The following is a 25075-nucleotide window of genomic DNA, read 5'->3' on the forward strand; positions in this document are numbered from 1 at the left end:
ATTTGTGTATGCTTGTTCTGCAGTGATTTTTTTTTCTCCCAACATTATGTTTTGGACATCATCCATGTTGAATTATATAATGTAGTTCATTCATTTTCACTGTTGTATTGCCTTATATGACTATACCATAATTTTATTTTTCCATTCTGCTGTCTTTGGACATTTGAATTGTTTCCTGTTTTTATCCCTAATTAAAAACAATGCTGTTATGAAAATTGTTGTGCATGTCTTCTAGTGCATGTATGTAAGAATTTATATGTTTATACTAGGGGTAGTAGAATTGCTGAGGTTGAGTGTGCACGTGTCTCCTTTACTAGGTAATGTCAATTGTTTTCTAAAGTGGTTCTACCAAACTGTATTCCCACCAGCAGTGTGTGAGAGTTCTGATGTTCTACATCATCACCAACATTTAGAATTGTCAGAGTTCTTAAGTTCTAAATTAATTCTTATAGGTATAAATGATATCTCATTGTGAGTTTGTATGTTTTCTCTCACTGCTATAAAGTTGAATTTTTCCATATGTTTATCATCTGCTTGTTTCACCAAATATTGAGAGAGATGTGTTAAAGTCTCCAGCTTGTGGATTTGTCTGTTTCTCTTTTAGTTCTGTCAGTTTTTGCTTCATGTATTTTGAAGCTTTGTTAAGGTCTTCTAGATTTAGGATTATTATGTCTTGTTGGTGAGGTGGCCTCTTTATCCCAGGCAGTATTCCTTGTTATGAAATCTTCCTTGTCTGTTGTTAATATAGCCGTTCCAGCTTTTTTTTTGATTAGTGTTTACAGGATATGTCAAGAATTTGAAGGGCCTGAAATTTTACCTTCTTGAAAGCTGTCACGTTAATTTGCCACAAATTTTCATAGATGCTGGCAGTAGACATGAGATTCCTGGATCTCCATTTTACTGACTATTAATAAGGTGGAATTGCAGATGGGAGATGGTTGCAGGTAAAGTACTGAGAAGTCTGTTCAAAAACTGCTACCACAAAGAGACCCATGGGGAATTGTCTCCCAACGTATCTTTTTTTTCATCCTTTTACTTTCAACCCATTTATACTTTTATATGGGTTTCTTGTAGAAAGCATATAGCATATAGTTGGGCTTACTCATTTAGTTTAATAATCTCTGTCTTTTCATTGGTGTGTTAAGATCGTTTATGTTACTAATTAGTAATATGGTTGGACTAAAAATCTACCACTGTGGTAGCTGTTTTCTGTTATTGTCCTTTGCTTCGTTTTTCCTCTTTTGGATTACTTGGATATTTTTTATTTCCTTTCTCTCCACTATTTGCTTATTTATTTATACCTTTTGAAATTAATTTAGTGGCAGCCCTAGGGTTTGAAATATACGTTTCTAACTAACCAAAGTCTTCCATCATATAACAGTACATAATTTCATATGTACTCTAAGGATTCCAAATTCTTCCTGTTTATCTTTTGTGCTTTTGTTATACGTTTTACTTTTATATATGCTATCAACGTATAATATGTTGCTATTTTTGCTTTTAAGAGCAATTACAAATAGGGATGCCTGGGTGGCTCAGTTGGTTAAGTGTCTGCCTTCAGCCCAGGTCATAATCCCAGGGTCCTGGGATCAAGTCCCCCATCAGGCTCCTTGCTTAGTGGGGAGCTGTTTCTCCCTCTGCCTGCTGCTCCCCTTGCTTATGCATTCTTTCTCTCTCTTTCACACATAAATAAATAAAATCTTTTTTAAAAAAAAGCAATTAGAAATAAATGAAGTTTTGTATTTACTTTCATTTATGTCACTTCTAGTGTTGTTGATTTCTTTGTGTGGATCCAAGTTTCTGTCTGGTATTATATTCCATCTGTGTATTTTTATAAAATATTTTTGCTGAGGGTTGCCTGGGTGGCTCAGTCCGTTGAGCATCTACCTTTGGCTCAGGTCATGATCCCAAGGTCCTGCGATCGAGTCCCATGTTGGACTCCTTGCTCTGCGGGGAGCCTGCTTCTCCCTCTGCTTGCCTTTTCCCCTGCTTGTGTGCTCGCTGTCTCTCTCTCTGACAAATAAATAAATAAATAAAATCTTCAAAAAAATATTTTTGCTGAGTATAGAATTGTGGATTGCCTTTTTTTTCCCTTCCTTTAAAAAGATACCACTCTGTTGTTGTCTGGCTCATGTAGTTTTGCTATAATGCTTCTCTTTGATTCTCTGTAAAGTGTCTTTTTTTTCTTTGTCTTTGGATATGATTTGCCTTTCCTTTTTTTTTTTTAAGTTTTTATTATTTGAGAGAGAGAGAGAGAGAGAGAATGAGCAGGTAGAGGGAGAGGGAGAAGCAGACTCCCCGATGAGCAGAGAGCCTGACATGGGGCTCAATCCCAGGACCCTGGGATCATAACCTGAGCTGAAGGCAGACATTTAACTGAGCCACCCAGGTGCCCCGATTTGCCTTTACTTTTGAACATGATGTGCCTATTTGCTTTTGCTTGGTGCTCTCTGAACTGCTTGGTTCTGTGGTTTGGTATCTTTTATTTAATGAGGAAACCTCAGCCATTATCTCTTCATGTATTTCTTTTTACCTGTTTTCTCTTCTCTGTGTGATTTCAGTTAAATGGATGTTAGACCATAAGATACTGTCTCATAGCTCTTAAATGACTCGTTATGGGTTTTGTCTTTCCCCTACTCTTTTTTTTTTCCTGATATGAGATTTATCTTTCAAGGAGATTTCTTTGATAATGGTTGTTGCTATTCCTGAAGTATTGATATTTCAGAAGGTGAAGCTATAGTATAAAGGCATGTATTTTTTTTTTTTTTTTGGCATGTCCTGAGAGCTTTTAGATTATTAGTAGAAGTTAATAGTAAGTTATATCCCAACTGAAAAACAGTCTGATTAGATTTAAGGGCCATGAGATATGGCCCAGGATTATGGCTATTGTTGTGGAGATAGAATTTAATGTAATAATTCGATCTAAAGTATGTTTAATTTTATGTTTTATATGTCTTATTTTTCTTTGTTAATCACTTGAATTCACTGGATTTTCATTCTGAATTATGCCTGTTATTGTAATAGTACATATTGAATTTGGCATAAAAATTGTACAAATTTTCAAGTAGCTTGATCCAGATATGTTTATTTTACTCACCTAGGACTATGTAGAATTAAATAGACATGAGAAAGACAAGTAAGAAATCAATATTAGTATTTTGTTTTTTTGTAGTCTGTTAACTGAGAAGGTGTTTTGGAAGTGAAGATGGGATATGCCTTTTGTTTTTTTTTAAAAGATTTTATTTAGTTATTGTCAGGGAGAGAAAGCACAAGCAGGGGGAGTGGCAGGCAGAGGGAGAAGCAGGCTCCCCACTGACCAATGAGCCTGATGCGGGGCTTGATCCCAGGACTGTGGGATCATGACCTGAGCCTAAGGAAGACACTTAACCAACTGAGCCATCCAGGCATCCCAGTGGGATGCCTTTTAAAGGAGAGGTTCTTTTATGCATGGAAGCTTCAAGATCACTAAAAATTAATAAACCAACTAATATAAATGAAACTTGGAAATTTCAAGGTGTGGGAAAGGTTTTTGAGTACATATACTTTGAATTATCAAAAGTGATAAATGAGATCTCCCTAGTTTTGACAAAATTACATGGTAAATGAATAAAAAGGAGTGTTATCTCAAAAGGAAAGTAAGATATGCTTCTCATTTTTTTCATTTACATCAATTGAGGTGTGTCAGATTTACTGAAGAATCTTTGGATATGTGTGATTCAAGAATCTAACTTTTAATTATTAAAAAAAAAATCCTGACTTTTGAAATCTGAGGCTTAATGGGTATTGGTATAAAAAAAAAAAAAAAATGTTAGGGGCGCCTGGGTGGCTCAGTCATTAAGCGTCTGTCTTCAGCTTGGGTCGTGATCCCGGGCCCTGGGATCGAGCCCCACATTGGGCTCCCTGCTCAGCAGAGAGCCTGCTTCTCCCTCTCCCACTCCCCCTACTTGTGTTCCCTCTCCTGCTGTGTGTCTCTTTGTCAAATAAAATCTTTGAAAAGAAAAATTAAGAAAGATATTAGGGGGAACTGATTTGTTATAAGCATTTTTCATGTGAGCTTAGCTTTACCTAATAAGATTCCTTGTCATGATACATTAAACTTTTTCATAGAAAGGAAAAATGTTTTGTTTGACCCATGTTTCAGTAGCTAGCAGATTTTGAAATGGGGACATCTCCAAGTTGATATTGGACACTAGCCACATAAAAGGACAAGGAGCCAAATGCATGAAACATTTTCTTTTTTGGCAGAAAGCCCCAGTATATGCAGATTCTTTTTTAAAAATTGAAGTAAACCTGATCATGGGCAGTTTCTTGTTTAGTGTGTTGAACTCCCACCACAGCCCCGGCATGTAACTTGAGGACAGAGGGTCAAGCTTTTGTTGACAACTATGACATTTTCTGTCTCTACTGCAATTGTAGAATCAGAACAGGGAATTATTTTTCCTCTGATAAAAAGGAAGACTCTGAATTACTTAAATGCAGTTGGAACCCTGATCCTACACATACATACACACACACATAAAAGTGCAGATGCAGGGCGCCTGGGTGGCTCAGTCGTTGGGCGTCTGCCTTTGGCTCAGGTCATGATCCCAGGGTCTTGGGATCGAGCCCCACATCGGGCTCCCTGCTCCGCGGGAAGCCTGCTTCTCCTTCTCCCACTCCCCCTGCTTTTTTCCCACTCTCACTGCGTCTCTATCAAATAAATAAAATCTTAAAAAAAAAAGTGCAGATGCGTAGTGTTCTTTTATCCTGATATGTTTTTCTCAGTAATTATTCTTGGATACATTGTAGGGCTTTGGTAAATATTTATTGAAAAAAGGAATTATTTCTTTATATATTGTCTTAAACAGATGACAAATCTTTACATGTAGATTGTGGACTTTCAAATCCATTCTCTGTGCATTTCCATTGTTACTACTTTAATTGAGGTCTCATTATATTTGGACCATCATGATAATCTTTTCAGCTTGTCTCTGAATTCCCCTCTTTTCAGATTCAGCCCTTATAATGTCACTAGTGATCTTTCTAAAACCCAGATTTTATCCAAATGATGACATACTGACAGTGGTACAGGAGAAACTACGTGAAAAATTGCTAATAACCTCAGTGTTAAAAAAATGAAGGAGAGGGACGCCTGGGTGGCTCAGTCAGTTAAGCATCTGCCTTAGGCTCAGGTCATGATCTCAGGTCCTGGGATTGAGTCCCACATCGGGCTCCTTGCTCAGCGGGAGCCTGCTTCTCCCTCTGCCTGCCGCTCCCCCTGCTTGTGCTCTCTCTCTCTCTGACAAATAAATAAAATCTTTTTTTTAAATCTTAAAAAAATTTTTTTCTTTAAATGAAGGATAGTTACATGTATTTGATGTATATGGTCATCAAAAATCTGACTAAGAAATAATATAAAGGGAAAGTGTTCACTTGCCTGGGTAAGTGAAGAAAATATGCTTCAAAATAGTCTGTACAGTATGATCCTTCTGTATAAGAGTGTATATAATATAAACATTAGAGAAATAATAAAACGTAGAATATGAAGGTGGTAGATTTAAGTAATGTTTTTCTTTTTTGTGCTTTTTTATATCTTAAGCAGGTATTACTTTATAACTAGGGGGAGAATTAATAAACCAAAACGTATAATCTATTCATATAATTCTTCTCTTTGAAAGCCGTTATGAGCGTCCCATATTCTACAGGGGTATTTCCCAAAAAATAGTCCATGGATATGCCTGTTTTAGAATCCCCTGGGATACTCATTAAAAATACAGATTCCTGAGGTCCATCCCAGACATATGCAGTTAAAACCTGTGGGGTTGTCTAGGAATGTGTACTTCTGGCAAGTGCCACCAGTGATTTCTAGATATTCTAAAGTTTTGAAACTGGTCTACAGTATAGAATAAAACTCTGGATGACTTTTCCATGATCTGATACCTCATTGCCTTCCCAGCCTCATCTTATTCTTCCCCAGGCACTTTGCTCTTTAGTCTGAACTGCTTGCTCTTCCTCAGATGCATATGTCATGTCTCTGCATTTACTTTTAGTGTAAGGAAAGCAGGGACTCTGGCTTTCCTGGGTATGGAGTGCTGGGGATAGTGTTGCCCCTCTTTAAATGTTTGATGAATGAATGTATACCATACCTCAGGATGAAATGACGATGTCCATTCAGTGAATTCTTCCTATTTTAAAATGTCCTGAGACATCACCTCTGTTGTGAAGTGCTTTTGACTTTGCTCAGAGTTAATTAATCCTTTGTGCCACCATTATACTTTGTACAATGGCCACCATTGTACTTTGTACCTCTGTTAGAGCTGTTATCACACTGACATGCAAGTTGTTACTGACTTGTCTGACTTCCCTATTAGAGTGTAAGTTTCATGAGGGCAGATTAGTATGCTGCCAGTCTTTGTGTCCTCAGTGCTTGGTGCCTAGATATGCAATAAAAAGTAGTAGAAAAAAACTCATGATGGAAGGACAAATATTATATGATTCCACTTACATGAGGTATGTAGAATAGTCATATTCATAGAGAAAGAAAGTGAATGGTTATCAGGGGCTGGGGAAGGGATAAATGGGGATTTATTGTTAAATGGGTGCAGAGTTTCAGTTTGGGATGATGAAATGTTCTAGAGATGGATGGTGATAATGGCTACACAGTAGTGTGAATGTGCTTATTAATATCATTGACTTGTATGCTCAAAAAGTTAAAATGGTTTTATGTATATTGTAACACACACACAAACCACCTCATGAAGGTAAAGACCTTGGCTGTTCACTCAGCTGTGTTCTTTACAGTTCCTAACATTGTTTTGTTTCATTGTTTAATTGTGTTTTCTTTTGATTTTAAAGATGTTTGAAATTAAGTCAAATGTATTGAGAAAGCCCATAGGAAATTCTATAACAAGTCAACAGAATTTATAAAGAGGAAAACCTAGCGTATTGCTTTTTAAAAATCACATATTTAAAGAAAATATATTACAAATAGTAATTAAAATTGAAGTGGCTGTCACCTACAAACCAGATAGTGGTGAAACAGAAGCAATATGGCATCATGGAACTTCAAATTTGATATGGTCAGAGGATCTTTTTTTAACTTTGCTTAGAATTGTCTCCTTACTCAAGTCCAGGGTAATTGGCAAGCAATACATTGAGTACCTTGGCAGTATCCTGAGTGGTTTTTGTAGATGAGCTCCTTTGAGCTGCTTGCGTCTCCACGAAGTAATGATGATTCTGTGTTTCCATAACAAAATCATATATGCTATTTAATACTATTCACTTGAAGCTATTGCAAACCTAGTCTGTGTGGTACGTGTGTGTGGGCGCACGGTATACATTCCTTCTAGTACAGTGGTTCTTTCTGATTCAGTTTGCAAAATAACTTTTTTTTAAGGCGGGGGGGACAGAGGATCTTAAGCAGGTTCCACACCCACCACAGAGCCCAATGCGGGATTCGATCTCACAGCCCTGAGATCAGGACCTGAGCTGAAACCAAGAGTCAGTCGCTTAACTGAATGTGCCACCCAAGCGCCCTAAAGATTTTTTTATTTTTAAGTGATACCTACATCCAATGTGGGGTTTGACCTCACAATCCTGAGATCAAGAGTCACATGCTCTACCGACTGAGCAAGCCAGGCACTCCACAAAATAATTTCTTTGGGAGAAATTTAAAAGGTAGATTTAGGGACTTTGCACATAGAGTTTCTGGCAGAGAAAGTCTGGAATGCTTCTGACTTAGGTAGTCCTTAGAACATAATGAAAGAAATACTATTACGATGAAACCTATTTTGGACTGGTCAAGGTCTCTTTCAGAAGCAAATTATTCTTTTGGGGTGCCTGGGTGGCTCAGTGGGTTAAGCGTCTGCCTTCAGCTCAGGTCATGATCCCAGGGTCCTGGGATCGAGTCCCACATCAGGCTCCCTGCTCAGCAGGGAGTCTGCTTCTCCCTCTACCCTTCCCCCGTGCTCGTGATCTCCCTCTCTCTCACTCTAATAAATAAATCTTTAAAAAACAAATTATTCTCATTTTTAGAATCTAATAAAAATGGCATATTTCTTCTTATGACTGTCTCATTTCTATCAGCTCCCTGTTCTTTCTTGTCAATGATTTCCTCATCTCTTCTTTCCTACCTACTACCATTTTCTGTCAGGCATTGAGAAATCCTAGTGAGTAACAGGCAGGATGAAGATTTGTTCATTCTTCTCTTCTTTTTCCTTAATCAGTTTTATTGAGGGATAACATACAACAAAATTGACCAATTTTAAGTATACAAATAGATGAATTTTGGCAGGTGTATCAATCCTGTAACCACCATAACCACAATCATGATAATATAGAACACTTCTATTACCCTAAAAAGTTTCCTTGTGTTCCTTTCAGTCAAACCTCCCTCCCCACCTCCAGCAACCACTGATCTGCTTTGTCACTATAATTACTATATAATTACAATATACAGTATAATAACTATAGTTTTACCTTTTCCAGAATTTCATGTAAATGGAATCATACAATATGTAGTCATTTGTGCCTTCATATTCTTGCATGTATGAGTAGTGTGTTCCTTTATATTGCTAAGTTATATTACATCATATGGATATACCATTCACTAGGATCTGGACTTTCGGATTGTTTCTGTTTTGGACTGTTATGAATAAAGCTGCTGTGAGCAGTCATGTACAGGTCTTTGTGTGAATATATATTTTCATTTCTCTTACTCTAGATACTTAGGGATAGGATTGCCGGGTCATATATTTAGTTTACTTCAGAAGAAACCACCAAACTCCTTTCCAAAAGAGCTATACCATTTTGCATTACCTCCAACAGTGTATGGAAGGTCCAGTTTTTCCATATTCTCAACATTTGGTTCCAGTTTAGTCTTTTTTAAATTGTATCCTCTCTAGTGGGAATGTAATGATACCTCATTGTTTTTTAATTTTTATTTTTGAGAACTAAGGTTACTGAACATCTTTTCATGTGCTTATGTGCCATTCACATACCTACTCTGGTGAAGTATCTATTTAATAATCTTTTGCCTACAAAAAAAAGATTAAGTTGTTTTCCTTCTGTCCAGCACCAGCACCCCCTTGGCCTCCGCACCTGCCCCAGATTCCATTCCTTGGCCCTGTTCTCTTTTTCTCTGTGTTCTTATGCTTAGAACTTTCCAAACTCTCAGCTCAGGCCCAGGCGCATTTCCTTATTGTTCATGTAGAACTATGAATCTCTATTATCGTATATGGGAATTCTTTGTGGTTCCATCCTTTCTACAGTGCTCCTTATAACCCATGTGGGATAAATTTAATGGTTTCTCTGGCTCTTTCTCTTGTGAGCTGACTAGAATAGTTTATAGTTAATACCTTATTCTTCTCTTGAGCACTCTTAAGATTTATGGTATGAATACTCTCCTGTCCCCCTTTTTAAACTTAGTCGTTCTACCCAGGAGACGCTATCTTAGCTTTCTTGGGTGTATTAGCTTCTACATAACACAGATTGGTTGGTTTTCTTTCCCAGCCAAAACAACATAAGCAACAGATTGAGCAGAGGCAAATATGAGAATCCAGCTTTCTCTTAGTAAGCCAGACAGTAGAGAGATTGACAGAAATGTAAAACAGTTTCTATCTTTGTACCATTTTTTTTCTTTTGAAAAACGAAATGCATGTAATAGGTTTAATATTTTTAATGAATGAAAATGTTAGTACTTTATATATTTCTCAGTTTTAATTTCTAATATGGTAAATTTTCATAGACATTACCCAGATAAGCAAAATTCTTTGCGGTCCTCCATAACTTTTAAGAGTGAAAAGTAGTTCTGAGACCAAAAGTTTTGAGAACTGCAATAGCCAATGTTTATTAAGCACTTAGTACCTGCCAAAGTACTTTACATGTTTTAACTCATTTAACTCTCAAAACAGCCCTGTTACATAGGTACTGTTATCTCCAGTTTACTAATGAGGAAACTAAGGCAGAGAGATTCAGTAACCTCTCCAAGTTCACATAGTAAATAGAGAAGCTGGGATTCAGACTTAGTCTGGTCCTTTTCAGAATTTCATCCTCTTAACATTCTCCTTTCCAGTATACAGTTAATCATGGATTCCTATGATTTCTTCCTTTAAAATATTCTCAGTTCTCGCTTTTCTTACCATCGCACCCTAATCCCGGTCCTTCTTTCTTAGAGGTAACAGCTTCTAGCTACGTTACTTGTCAGCCATTGTCAGATTTATAGCCAAATATACAGCTGCTCTCATTTCTTTCCTCCTCTCCATAATCTGTTACAGCTTGCTCTTATGCACTACTTTAAGCCCATACTGTCTTTTCCTTTTTTTTTTTTTTTTGTAATTTTATGTAGCACTTATTCTCCACCTTGAGGACTCAAATTACACATGTATGAGTCTGCTTAAAGTTGTTGCGTGGGTTACTAATGTTTTGATCATTTTTTTTCAGGTTTATTTTGTGCCTCATTTTGGGTCATTTCTATTGCTGCTCTCAAATTCTTAATCTTTAATTCTGGCATTTCTAATGTTCGATTCCATCTATTGTATTTTTCATCTCAAACATTTATTTTTCATCTCTGGTAAGATGAAAATTTTGATTCAACTTCTTTTTATATTGTCCACATCTCTGTTTAACATGTCCAAGCATTCCTCCATTCTCTTCAACATACAGGTTATAAGAATTATCTTGAGGGCGCCTGGGTGGCTCAGTTGGTTAAGCGACTGCCTTCGGCTCAGGTCATGATCCTGGAGTCCCGGGATCGAGTCCCACATCGGGCTCCCTGCTCAGCAGGGAGTCTGCTTCTCCCTCTGACCCTCTTCCTTCTCGTGCTCTCTATCTCTCATTCTCTCTCAAATAAATAAATAAAATCTTTAAAAAAAAAAGAATTATCTTGATATCTTTGCTGATTCCAGTATTTATCAGTTCTTGGCTTGTTTCTGTTGCTGCTTTTTCTCCTCAGTATGGGCCATATTTTTCTATTTCTTTTCATGTCTGATAATTTTTTATCAGATGCCAGACATTACGAATTTAACCTTGAGTTTGGGATATTTTGTATTTCTAGAAATATTCTTGAGTTTTATTCTGGGATACTTATTTGGAAATCGTTTGACACTTTGAATGCTATATTTATGCTTGTTCAGGTGGAACCAGAGCAAACTTTATCCAGAGTTCATCTTGCTCCATTACTGAGGCAATAACCTTAGGATTATTCTGCCTGATGTCCTGTGAAGTAGGAGATTTTTTTTTTCCTTTCTGGATGAAACAGATTATTCATTCCACTGTCTGACCCCTGAAATTGTTCCCTCTGCTCCTTTTAGTTCTTCTCCTGCTTTGGGTAGATTCCTCATAAGCATGTGCTGATATTACTCAGTAAGGTCTTCAGGGGGCCTTCTGCAGCTCTACTTTCTCTCTGCAACTGTCTCCTCTGTGGTATGCTACCAGGCATATTACAGCAAGCTTGGACTCATATTTCCTCAACTCAGGGAGATTGCTGAGCTCCAGCTGACTTCTTTCTCCCTCTGCTCCCTGGAAGCTCTCTGTAAGCAGGGAGCTGTTTTAAGAGGGCTCACTTTGTTTCCCTTCTGGAAGGATTACTCTCTTATACCAGCCATTGTCTTATGTCTGTTTCATGTGGGCTTTTTTTTTTTTTTTTTTTTTGGTTGTTGTTGTTTTTCAGGCAGGAGGGTAAATCTGTTCCCTATTACTCCATGTAGACTGGAATCCCTGTCTATTCATTTTTTAAAAATTCAGCTCAAATATTAACTCCTCTCCAAAATGTTTCATAATCCATTTTCTAGGCAGGAATCATTTAACTGCAAAGAACAGAAGCCCTTTCAAAGAAGTTCTAATAAAAAGGAGATTTCTTATTATAATACAGAGAAATTGCTCAGATTTTCACTGCATGGTACAGACAGGTCTGTCTTCTCTTCCATTCTCTTCTCCACACACCAGTCTTCTCTGCAGGGTTCTTTCCACCTGCCTTTGACTCTCACTTGCCATGGTATTAACTCTGGCTTTAACTCAACGTGACCTTTCAGCTCCAGTCCTTATACTGTGTAATCAGATTATCTATTTATGTAAATGGCCTCAAGGAGCCAGAAAATTAGTATTAATCTTGGGTAAACAGAGTTCAGTAGTGACATGACCATGATTAATATTATAATTACAGTTTTTTAAATGAAAAAAAATTTAAAAATAAGTATTTTGTGTGAGAAATACCAACTTATAAATCTAACTAGGAAGTTAGTCTCAAATAACATTCAGTAAACACTGTGTTTGTAACAAGATAGCTCAGACATTTTGCTTTTGTTTTTAGATTAAATAATATTCATCTACAAACATTTTCAGAGCATATATTATGTACCAGACATTGTCCAAGATGAGTGATACAAAGGAGCTTGTATTATAAAACCCAGAGAACCAAATCCAGCCCCACCACCTGTTTTTCTAAGTAAAGTTTTATTGGATCACAGCCCCTTCCATTCATTTCTGTATTATCAACAAGAGAGTCTATGGCCCACAAAACCTAAAAATTTACTGTTTGTCCTGTTAGGGAAAAAGTTGGCCAACGTGTGATATTAGGTGATTGTAAAAATTTTTTAATATCAAATGTTTGATTTCTTTTTGCAGTGTCAAGACCTTCTTTATCAGGTCTTAGACTTTGACCAGAATGAGTATTTAGAAGTTAAATTATTTTCCCAAAGTCCTGACATTACACATTGGAAGTTCTTGGTTTCTTTCTCCCTCCCCCCCCCCTTTTTTAAGAAGTTCTTGGTTTCATTCATGAAGACCATAGGATTGTTTTGTCTCAATTTCTGGTTGGATTTGAAATCTCTCACATGAGGGCATCTGGATTTACTGGTAATTCAGAACACGTGCGGTATGGTATTTGGCAAGAGGTTAAAGGCCAAGTTGCAACCACCCACATAACAATCTTTTGTCAAACCATCAAGTGTTTTCTGTAATTTTAGCAATAAAAACATTTTTTTTCTCTCTTGTACTATATTAACACAAAAACTAATATGCTTTGAGATGGTTGGTATAGTTGAAAATTAACTTGTTTTCAAATATAAAAATTAACACAGAAACTCAGGGAATACTATCTAAGTGTATATGTGCTTGTGAAGTTGGTAATCAGTATATAGTTCCTTTGTGTTTATGATTGTCATTAGTTAAGATAAAGAAGTCTTATAAAGATTTGCATGAAGTTATTCATTCTTCAGGTCTCTGCTACTATAAAAATAGATCTGTTATTCATTTTTAATATGTGCCTCTTTAAAATGTCATAGCCACTAATCTCAGTATCAAATGCTGGATTCTCCTCCTGCTCCACAGTAGGAGATTCCCACTGAAGAGAATTTTAAGAAAGAAAAAGTAAAGAGTCCCTTTGATTTGGGGAATTTTTATAACTAGGTTAACTATTCATCCCAGTTTGCTTGGGATGTTCTGAATTTATACTAGCATAATTATTAATAGTGCCCCCCTTTATTCTGAAAAATCCCAGTTTAGATGACAGATTAAATGGTCACCCTATTTATAATCATGTTGACCATTGAGCAGCTGGATCTGCTTTAAAATTTAGCATTTAACCAGCTTCTGCATTTATTCTGATTCTAAATTTCACAGGAGAGCTGATGATTGATGACTGTAAGACAGCACAGTTGTTAAAGTGAAATTTAACTTGTATGCAGGCTTATCTGATAGTAGGAACCTAGATTATGTGTGTCTTCAAGGCTCAAAATAATTTGAATCCCTACTGCTAAAAATGAACTTACTGTGTAGTGTTTAGAGATTCCTCAGTCTCTTTTCCAGTCTGCTTCTCTATGCTTTTCTTTTCTCATTTTTCTCTCTCTTTACCATGAACGCTGTTTTTCCACCCCACTCATACACACTTGGATTTTCCTGAATATATTCTACACCACTTTTTCTAACTCCCATACCTTTCTTATATTATTCCATTTTATTTCTTGCTTTATCTTTTTCCTATCTATGCCTATTAAATTCCTGACTATCCTTTAAAGTCCAGTGGAAATATCACTTCTATGAAACCTTTTTTGCCACATCCCCATTCTAATTCTCTTTTCTCTAGGTTCCCTAAGCATTTTTTTTTCTATCTCTGTTATGTCTTATATGTAACTTGGTGCCCCAACCCTATCCCCAGCTAGAGATGGGGCAAGAGACTGTATTTAATTCATTTTAAAATCACATTACCAGGTTGCTCAGGTGGCTCAGTCAGTTAAGCGATTAAGTCTCTGCCTTCAGCTTGGGTCATGATCCCGGGGTCCTGGGGTCAAGCCCCTGAGTTGGGCTCCCTACTCATCAGGGAGTCTGCTTCTCCCTCTCCTTCTGTCCCTCCCCACCACTCATGCTCGCTCTCTCTCAAAAAAATAAAATCTTTTTAAAAAATAAAATCACATTACCTATACAAAACCATTTATATACTAGGTGTTCAGTAAAAATGTATGGTTGGTTGTTGGCTTATTCTCCTTATTTCTTTAGAACAACTAGGCCAGAAAATATTTTTAAAAGATACTTTCTTTGTAAGCTTTGTAAGGGTAACTTTAATAATCCAATTTCTAAGCTTATTTACTATCTTTGTCTTTATTTTACCTGCATTCTTGTTAATACTTTTTTTTCTTCAGATAGAAGTATATTCTCATTGACACTTTAACTGGGACCAAAAGTTTCTATTTTACCTTCCCTTTCTAAGGATTTTGCCATCTTCCAAGAGCTCCTTAGGTTCTTTTCCCATTGCCATCTTATCTTCAGTTAATTCTTGAAGATGATGAGATGATCAGTTGCCTCACCACCTACCTTAGTTCTCTGGATTAATCATTGCCTTCCACGAATCTCCTTTATTTTGGCCACTATATTTTTAAGGAAGAAGTAGAATGAAAAGTATTGAGGAGTTCAGGAAAGTATACTGTAAACATTAACCTACTTTGTACAGTTTTTCTAATGGCACAAAAGAAAAATGAGCAGGTGACATTACAGCCCTGGCATTTCTTTTTCTTTCAAATAAGTCTGATTTCATTAGACTCGTGGTCGAGCTCTTTGGGCATGTTATCTTGCCCAAATTTTTATTTTGTTTGGATGAAAACAGAAGTTCACAGGAATTTTCAGAACCTAAAACCAAAAGGTGAAGCCAAATGCTAAACAGCTGTCTTTGCCATAGCTGTTAATAATCAAACCATCATTTGTCCTTGATATAGTGACTGGGAATTGGGAAGTTTTGTTATAGAATTGTATTCAGTGCTCTGATCGCATCTTAAACCTTTTGTTTTCTTCACTCCAAATAATTAGCATTTTATTTCACATAAATTATGAGCTAAGGATTGTGACTTGTAAATGAAATAGGACAAGTCAGTTGGTCTCATCTACCTTATTTGTGTTATAGACTAAGTTCTTGGGTCATCGTATATGTGGTAGATTGATTAAGTCTAAAGTTAGTCTGTTATCACATTAGGAAAGTTAGGATAATCACCCCTAACTTGTAGGAGCATTTCAAATTAATATAGCATCTACAGGTGCTTTGTACTTCAAGGTACGCTTTATATTTCACCATGTTCTTGTGAGATGGATGTTGTTTGGAATACATGAGAAGTCTAGAAACCTGTTAGAGGGGAGCCTTACAGTGGGGCTTACCTCAAATATAATAGATCCATAGATTCGTTCATACTTTTGAGGAAGAGATCTCAAATTCTCTGTTACTTCCTCTGTTACTTCCATCTTCAGGAAGTTCATCTAGATTGGGCCAAAACACAGGGTATGTATGTTTGGGGCAGTAGGGGAGGTGGTGGGACAACCCAGCCTAATGGCAATCTCACTCTTGGTGTTCTACTTTTGGCCCTTCCGTCTATGGCAATGACTCAAGGTCACCTTGAAGGGTGCTGCCATAAACTTTCATCATGAGGGGTAAGTAGTAGCATTTCATAGTACAGAAAAATTATCATCCTTAGATCAGAATTACTAAGTTAATTGTGGTTTGAGAAGGAGCTTAAAGATTATGGGTTGAAGGAAAACTGTCTTTTATGTTATGTTTTAAAGAGAGAGAGAGATCGATATATTTTCTAAATAGGGAATTAGAATTGGATGATTTGACAGACTTGAGGAGAGACTCAAAAGGCTAAAAATTGCCTAGAAATGCTAGAATTAGGAGAGTACTCCTCTTGGTAGTTTTATAAGTTTAATAAACTGAAGAAATTAGTGAATGTATAAATTACTTTCATTGAAGGTTGATTATAAGGTGAGTGTGTTAAGAGATATTTAAGAAATGCTAGGTAAACTTGAATTCAGCATTGGCAGAAGTAAGGATTAGGAAGGAGTGTGGATTTATGGATTAAGGAAGAAATGGCAATGTTGTTAACTGTACAGATATTCTTAAAGATTTAAAAATATTTGCATTTGATTCAATAACCTTTTAATTTTGGATATTTTTCATTTCCTACTAAGAACTCATTGGAAAGCATCACAGTGGTGATTTTGAAAAATATTATTACATCTATGATGTGATTATATGTAGGTAGTTCCTTATACATCACTAAATTTATATGATAAAAATATATCACTGGAGTTTTTGTTATTTTTATTTTTTATTTTTTAAAGATTTGTTTTAGTGAGAGAGTGCTTACGAATGAGTGGAAGGGGCAGAGGAAAAGGGTGAGGGAGAGAATCTCAAGCAGACTCCCTGCTGAGCGTGGAACCCAGCTCGCGCTCGATCTCATGACCCTGAGATCATGACCTGAGCTGAAATCGAAGAGTCAGATGCTTAACCACCTGAGCCATCCAGGCACCCCGGTTGTTATTTTTAAAATTTGTTTGAGTGGTGCTTTGGTAAAATGAAAAGAACACCAAAATAAGAATCAAGAGTTTATAATACTTCTGGTTCTTAAGTCCTTGGAATTCTTCTCATCCAGTTAACTCTATAACTTTAGGTACTCTGAATCTCTTATCTCATATGTAAAATGGGTAAACAAACTGACATATCTATACAAGGAGTTACTATGGAACAACAAAAAGGAATGAACTACTGATACATGTGACATCCTGGATGAACATTAAAATCACAGTGCTGGGCAAAAGAATTCAGGCACAAAAGAATATACCATTTTTATGAAGTGCTAGACAAAAACTATTGTGAAAAATCAGAACAGTGATTGCCTCAGAGGAGGTGGGGATTGACAAAGCAGCAAAAGGGAATTTTGGAGGTGATGAAAATGGGAAATGTTCCATAACTTAATAAAGATACATTTGTCAAAATAAAGTGTAGTTAGTATTTGTGCATTTTATTATCTGGAAATTTTACCACTCCTCCTCTCTGTGCCCACCCCACTCCCCCAACCCTCCCCCCCGCCCCCGGAAAAGAACAGTAAACAAATTCTGCATGTCATCCTTGTGCAAGGGCCATGCTAATCTTTTCTGTATCATTCCAGTTTTAGTATATGTGCTGCCAAAGCAAGCACTAAACAAGTATTGAATTTTAGTATATGTGCTTTTCTCAATGGTAGTGGGTAGGAGTTCTGAAAATACTTTTTATGTTTTTTAGGATTGTGCAAACGAGTAAATACATTAAGGAAAATGGGAGCCAGGTTTCTCACTGTTGGACATAGGGACAATTAGAATGTCTCTAGGGTGTTAGGTTGGAATTGGAGGTATAAGTGTAGTTTTTATTACATACAGAGAAGGATGGATGGATAGAGAAATAAATATAGGGTGTGTGTATGTGTATAAATATGTAAATTTCCTAATACGTGCTTAGAGGTTCTAGAAGTAATGATACCCCTGTAGCAATGAGCATAATTTGCATCCAGATCTTGATTTCTAAACAATATTCTCCACTAAAAGTAACCAAGACTCCCTTGGGAAAAGTGCAAGATGAACCTGGAACATCTTCTTGTTCCAGAAAATAAAAAAGTATTCAAGGAATGATGGGAATACATCAAAAAGACATTGAATTCTGGTTTCCACTCAGACATGAAAGAAATTAGAAGTTGTCACTCTTGAGGTCCTTATAGTAGGAACAAAGTTGAACAAACTAAAAAGCAACAGTTCTTCTTAGATCCATCAGAGAACTGAGATCACAGAGTAAACCGGTGCCCCCAAAACTGGAGAGACAGGCAAATACAAAGAATCACAGCTTGCTGGGAGCATAAACTAATGAAGCCAGGAACTGGTAGGAGAACTTAACTGTAATTGACCTGCTAGAAGCTGAGTGTGGACTAGCTTGATAGTTAAAAACTCTTGGGGGTCTAGTTTTAAGAGGGCTCCCACGCTCTTGTGAGTTTGTCTTCCACAGGCTCCACCAGGTTCTCACAGTTAAGATTGGGAGGCAGGGGGATTTCCTCATGCTTCCAGCAGGAGGGGAATAGTAACCATCTTGAAATAATACTCATAGCATTCTCTTCTCTCCCTGCCTAAAAGGGAAACTACCGGAGCCTAACCAGCTTGGGGAAACCAACTTCCTCTCTAGCCTTGCTGTCTCATTTATTGGCAGGGGTGGGGACGGCGGAGCCAAGAGGCACTTTCAAAATCCATAGCCAGGGATACAGACCCACTGAAAGACCCAGACCTCATCGATGGATTATGGAATACTTCCCCTCACATTTTACCACTGCATCAACAGAGCTTCTATGGAATAATAGAGGATTACAGATGAAAGAACTGTGAGGTTTGCACTTTGTTAAAGGAGTTTCTGGGGAAACCCAAAGACGACAAGGAAATTAGAGGAAATTTTAGCCTTTGATACCCATAGCTACAGTAAATACAGCCTAACTTCTAGTCAGATATGGCAGAGATTTTGGAATTGTCAGACTGGGAATTTAAAGTAACTATGGTCAGTATGCTAAGGGCTCTAATGGAAAAAGTGGACAACATGTAAGAACAGATGGGTAATGTAAGCAGAGATTGAAATTCTAAGAATCAAAACAAAATAATAGAAATCAAAAGCACTGTAACAAATAAAGAATGCCTTTTTAGGCTCATCAGGAAAAGAGAGGAAGAAGCAAAGGAAATATTTGAAGTAATAATGGCTAAGGATTTTCCAAAATTAATGACAGACTCCAAACCACCAATCCAGGAAGCTCAGAGGACATCAGATATGACAAATACCAAATCTACACCTGGACCTATCATAGTCAAACTGCAGGAAACCAAAGACAAAGAGAAAATCTTGAAAGGAGCTAGAGGGGAAAAAAACACCTTATAAAGGAAGAAGGCTAGGAGTTATGTTGGACTTCCCTTCACAAACCATACAAGCAAGAAGAGAGTAGAGTGAAATGTTTAGTGTTGAAAGAAAAACTGACCAACCTAGAATTCTGTATACATTGAAATTATCTTTAAAAAGTGAAGGAAAAATGAGAACCTTCTCAGACAAATAAAAACTGAAGGAACCTGTTGCCAATAACTGTTACTTACTTTGCAAGAAAGGTTAAAAATAAGTTCTTCAGAGAAAAGGAAAGTTAGTGAAGGAATAAATGAAGGTAAAATAAAACCTCTTATTTTCTATCTTTAATGGATATAATAGATAATTTCAAAATAATGTATTCAGTGATTATGGATAAATGAAATTTGATAGCAATGTTACAACGGGTAGGAGAGAGGAATTTGGAATTCACTACCCATGAAGTGCAGTATAATGTTATTTGACAGTGGATGTAGATTAAATGTGTACAGCAAACTCTAAAGCAACCATTAAAAAAATTCAGTTTTTTCTTTCAATACTTTAAAGATGGTGCTCCACTGACTTCTGGTTTGCATTGTTTTTGATAGGTTTGGCAGTATGTTTTTGTCCATTGTTTTGGAATTCTAATTTTCATGATTTATAACTGCTTTATTCAGGCCCCCATATAACCAACTTTATGCTTAGTAGAACTAAATGGCCATACTAGTCTGATACTATTGAGTAACTGAATATAGTCATAAGAAAACTTCCATTTAATTCATATACAAAAGTACAACATTTTTGAAGGGGCTTGTTTGAGGGTGGGAGGTGGCTATGCTGCTTCTGCATTTGACAGAGCACATATTAAGTGCATGTGGTAGGTCAGTTTTACTGTTATTAAGTTTATTGTCGGAAAGTTTTATTGTCTGAAAAATTTCTTACATTGACAGTTCTTAATCGTTACGTTTTTGGTAATGATCACTTTAAGTAGAACATCTCTCTGTGATTCGACAACATATCTTAATGTGATTGAATGTTTAAAATAGTATACTTAGTGCATGATTAAGTGGAAATAGAGATATATAAGTGGTTTTAGGGGCTAATGTTTATATTTCTCTCAATTTAGTCATAATTCTATAATGCAAATCAATAATTCATTTTAATGAATGCATTGTCTCTAATGGTATGTTCAAAATTAGGTCTTCTCTTGGGGCACCTGGGTGGCTCAGTTGTTAAGTGTCTGCCTTCGGTTCAGGTCATGATCCCAGGGTCCTGGGATTAAGCCCCACATCGGGCTCCCTGTTCGGCGGGAAGCCTTCTTCTCCCTCTCCCATTCCCCCTGCTTGTGTTCCTGCTCTATCTCTCTCTGTCAAATAAATAAATAAAGTCTTTAAAAAAAAATTAGGTCTTCTCGTTAGAGACCTCCAAAATAAAACAATGAGTATGGCTAGGCTAAAAAATTATGTAAGAGGTTTATTCAGGTACAGTTTACAATTTGCCTATTTATCCATGTTGTAGCATCTATCAGTACTTCATTCCTTTTAATGGCTGAATAAGTATCCCATTGTATGGATATTCCACATTATATTTATTCATCAGTTGATGGGCAGTTTAGTTATTACCACCTTTCAGCTTTTATGAAAATGCTACTATAAGCTTCATGTACAAGTTTTTGTGTGGGTTTATATTTTCATTTATCTTGGGCATATAACTAGGAATAGAATTGCTGATCATATGATAACTTTTATTACTGAGTTGTAAGAGTTATTCTAGATACAAGTCCCTTATCAAACATGATTTCTAAATAGTTTCTTTTATTCTGTGTTATCTTTTTACTTTCTTGTAGATTGGTAAAATTTTAAGGTCTTTCAGTGTTCAACTGTCATAAAGAATGGTGGAACAGTTTACTAGATTTGCATTAATTTAATTACCTGTATCATTTTATTTTATGTGTCTTTGAGAGAAAATTCAGGCATTTATATACAAATTTGACTGGAACTTTATCTTGATTAGCTATTAATACTGTTTTATATCACCGGAGGTGAATTTTCAGATAGTAATCAGATTGTTAATTTTACTTTAAGACCCTGAATTACTTACCTTTGAATTGAAATACCACATAGATTAACATGTGTGACCATTCTGGTTGTAAAACATCTGAAACTTAATATTTGGTTTTTTGTTTTTTTAAGTAGACTCCACACCCAAGGTGGGGCTTGAACTCATGAACCTGAGACTGAGCCAGCCAGGCGCCCCAAAACAGTATTTGTTTTACAAGCCAGGATTTTATTTTTAGCAAAGGTTAATAAATATTATTTTTATGACATTTAGTCTGAAAGGTATACATTTTCTTGGAGATTCTGGCTTGAAAACACTATTAGCAGTTTAATTTTTTAAGGCTAGCCTTTTTAGAAAAATGTGTTGGTATACCATATTGTGTGAGCCTTTAAATAGTACCCAAACTGAGGTTCCCAATCGCTGTGAAAGTCAAAGTAATGACTGGTTTCCTTTCTATAGTAATAATTGCAAACTAAATTACACATGAATTTTGGACATGTCATTTCATCACATTCTTGACATATTAATCATAAGAATATTTGTATGTTATATTTTGCTGTTTGTTAGTTTATTGTTGTTTAATATGGAAAGTTGATCCTTAATTCAGTCCCTTCTAGTTCCCTTGCAAATAGGGGAAGATAGGAGGACATTATAAATATCTTTGTTAGCTTTTGAGAAGAAATTATAAGGAAAAAAAAATAAAGGCAGTCAAATTTTCTATAAGACTCAGCTAAAGACCTCTTAAGGAGTTAACTCATATGAAAAAGACATCCTGTCCTGTTGGTTTTCCAACAATAAATTCTCAATTCTCTGACATCAACTATGGGTGTTCTGTAATTCAATTCAGTTATGACACTACCTGAAATTAGTGCAGGCCCCCACAGGATCTGATCCCTGATCAATTCCACAAGATCACCCCCACTTCAGATGCCAGCCACAAACGGATACCCAGGGTACCTGCACTTCTGCCTGGCCACTTACAAATTTGGGATTCTCTTAACCCTCCCTACCCTCAGGTTCAATAAATTGCTAGAACAACTTACAGAACTCAGAAAAACACTATATTTATACAGTTTATTTTAAAGAATACAAATGAGCAGCCAGATGAAAACATAATAGGGCAAGGTTCAGAAGGTTCCTGAACTCAGATGTCTCTGCGGAGTCTGGATGTACCACCAACCAGGAAGCTTTCCCAAACCTCATTGTTCCAGAGTTTCTGTTGAAATTTCATTACAAAGGCATGATTGATTAAATCATTGGCCATTGGTGACTGAACTAAATCTTAAGTCCTTTAACCCTCTCTGGAGGTGGGGTGGCGGGTGGAGAGTGGGGTTGAGAATTCCAAGCCTGTAATGATATGGTTGATTCCTCTGGCAACCAGCCCCCTATTCTGAAGCTATCTAAGATCCCATCAAGAGTACCTCATTAGTGTAAATTCAGTTATGATAGAAAGGGCTTCATATGAGTGGCAAAAGATACTCCTATGAGTCAGGAAATACCAAGAGTTTAGGAGCTCTATGCCGGGAATGAGACATAAAGACCAAATACGTATATTATACCGCACATGCTTATCCAGCATGGATGAAACACCCACTGTATTCTAGGCTCTCTGCTAGGCATTGAGAATAGGAAGAATAAGAAGACATGAGGCATGAGTTCATGGAACTCACGCTATACGTATGGAGACAAACAGTGAAGTTGCATTTTACATGGGAATTAGGTTCTGAGGCAAAGGTATGAGGTTAAAACCTTTTTTAGAATTAGGCAGAATTTCCCTTGACAGTCTCTTAAATTGCATGAATTCTTCCACATTATCTTTCAGTAAGTCCAGCAGCTTAATTTTCCTTATTTACAGACACACACTAATCACTTTTCCTCAGCGGAGCTCTAGTTGAAATAGTTGGCCCACAATCAGGGCCATGTTTTGTGAAAAACCATGAACTGTATCTTTTAAAAAGAATCACACTTAGTTGGCTCTTTCAATAGGAGATGCTTCTTCCACTTACTGAAACTAAGGAGTAACATTTATATACCCTATCTCATGGCACTAGGTCATAAATTTATTAACTGGGCACATTGGCACTGTTTAATTGCATTCTCATATTCATTCACTTGATCTCTTTCTCTCTCTGCCTGAGTCTCTTCCCATCCCCCTTGATTTATTCCTACCCAGTAAATAAAATGCACATATGATGTGATTCCACTGTATGTGAACAGTGTAAATCTATGCATAATAGATTTATGTAAGTCCTCTGAAGACATAAATGAGGAAACAAGTTGTGCACTTACCTTTTTTTTGTTTGTTTTGTTTTTAGTCTCATTGTATATATTTATTGAGATATAATTTAAAAATTGTCTCCAGCTTTACTGAGATATAAGTGTAAGGTGTATGATGTGTTGATTTGATACATTTATATATTGCAAAATGGTTACTTCCAGTGGCATTAGCTGATGCTTCCGTCCTGTCACATGATTTTTTTTTTGTGGTGTATGTTATACAATATTACAGTTCTGTGTCTTTGGATGAATTTATACATGCAGGTTCCTGCCATCTGAATTACAACATGAAACATCCCCATCGCAATAGTTTGTTGAGCGACTCTTGCCACTCAGTTCCACCCCACGGGCACTTGTGGGTCTTTTTTTTTTTTTTTTTTTCCACGAAGCCCGTTTCTGAAATGCCTCCATGTTGCGTAGATCCTGACTCTGTCTCTTGTCTGGAATCATTGAGAATCGTTATAGTAGGTGACCTTTTGTGTCTGGCTTTGCTCACTAAGTTCTTTGTGGAGATGAAGAACCCAAAGAATTAGCAGTGAACCTTGTGGAAAGAATTTGGGATTCCGTAATGGGACATAGGGAGTAGATGTTAGGATCTCGGCAGCAGCCGAAATGGACTATTTTGTGGCCAGAAGGATGGTCTGAGAGAGCCTTAAAATTGGAGCATATGCTGAGTTGGAAGGAAGGTATGGGGTGATCTGTATAAACTAGGGAAGCAGGGTAGGCACCATCAGGGGCTCCTGGAGCGGCATCCATGTGTCTCTTGGAAGAGCTGGTCTTGACTTCCACCCCATCTAATTGCTGTTGTTTGGCTTTCTTGACTCTTGCTCTGTGGTTCTTGAACCAAACCTGCAGTACGGTGGGATGTATCTCCAGTTTTGAGGCCATTTCTTTCTGAAGGCTGGGAGCGGGGTATGGGTTCTTGCTGAACAAGAATTCTAAATCTGCCAGTTGTTTCTCAGTGAACATGGTTCGTTTCCTTTGTGAATGTTTCTGATCCTTTCCTTTAGGAAGGTCCCCTGTGCCTGCCATCCCATCTAGCTGGATCCCCATGCTCTGGTCCTGTGTCAAGCGTTGTGCACTTACTTTTGTAGGTAAAGGAAGGTGTATATAGTTGAAATAGCAAGGGAGCTTGTCCTTAACGAGAATAGGAGTGGGGCGCCTGTGTGGCTCAGATGGTTGAGCGTCTGCCTTCGGGTCGGGTCATGATCCCGGGGTCCTGGGATCGAGCCCCGCATTGGGCTCCTTGCTCAGCGGGAAGCCTGCTTCTCCCTCTCCTGCTGCTGCTCCCCCTGCTTCTGCTCTCTCGCTCTCTCTGTCAAATAATTAAATCTTAAAAAAAAAAACAAACGAGAATAGGAGTTACAGTATTTTCCATCTAAATACTAATCATATTTTTTATTTTCTTCAAACAATACTTCACATCAGCCTTTTTCTTATTTCCTCAGTGATGATTCTTCTGGTAATAGAGTATGTTAATTAATTCAAGGAAATATATTGAGCATGTTTAAGACATGACTGAGGCAAAGGATTCTAGTCCTCAGTTTTTTGGTTTTGTTTTGTTTTTGTTTTTGTTTTTTTGGTTTTTTTTTTTTTTGGTTTATGATGCTT

General features: G+C 36.9%; 1 protein-coding gene, 1 non-coding gene and 1 pseudogene across 4 annotated transcripts in view; 1 reads left to right on the plus strand and 2 right to left on the minus strand.

Annotated features, from left to right (window-relative positions):
• REV3L (REV3 like, DNA directed polymerase zeta catalytic subunit) overlaps positions 1–25075 on the plus strand; it is a 177263-nt gene that overhangs the window by 16337 nt on the left and 135851 nt on the right. The gene's annotated exons all lie outside the window — the stretch shown is intronic.
• Positions 17330–17432, minus strand: LOC114210047 (U6 spliceosomal RNA). The gene has a single exon (XR_003609469.1). It is a non-coding gene; the product is annotated as a U6 spliceosomal RNA (small nuclear RNA).
• On the minus strand, positions 23960–24522 carry LOC114209916 (divergent paired-related homeobox pseudogene; annotated as a pseudogene).

This window comes from Eumetopias jubatus, unplaced genomic scaffold (assembly GCF_037043125.1).
Source record: "Eumetopias jubatus isolate StellerSeaLion01/CBP00866 unplaced genomic scaffold, mEumJub1_p1.0 scaffold_6, whole genome shotgun sequence".
Classification (NCBI taxonomy): domain Eukaryota; kingdom Metazoa; phylum Chordata; class Mammalia; order Carnivora; family Otariidae; genus Eumetopias; species Eumetopias jubatus.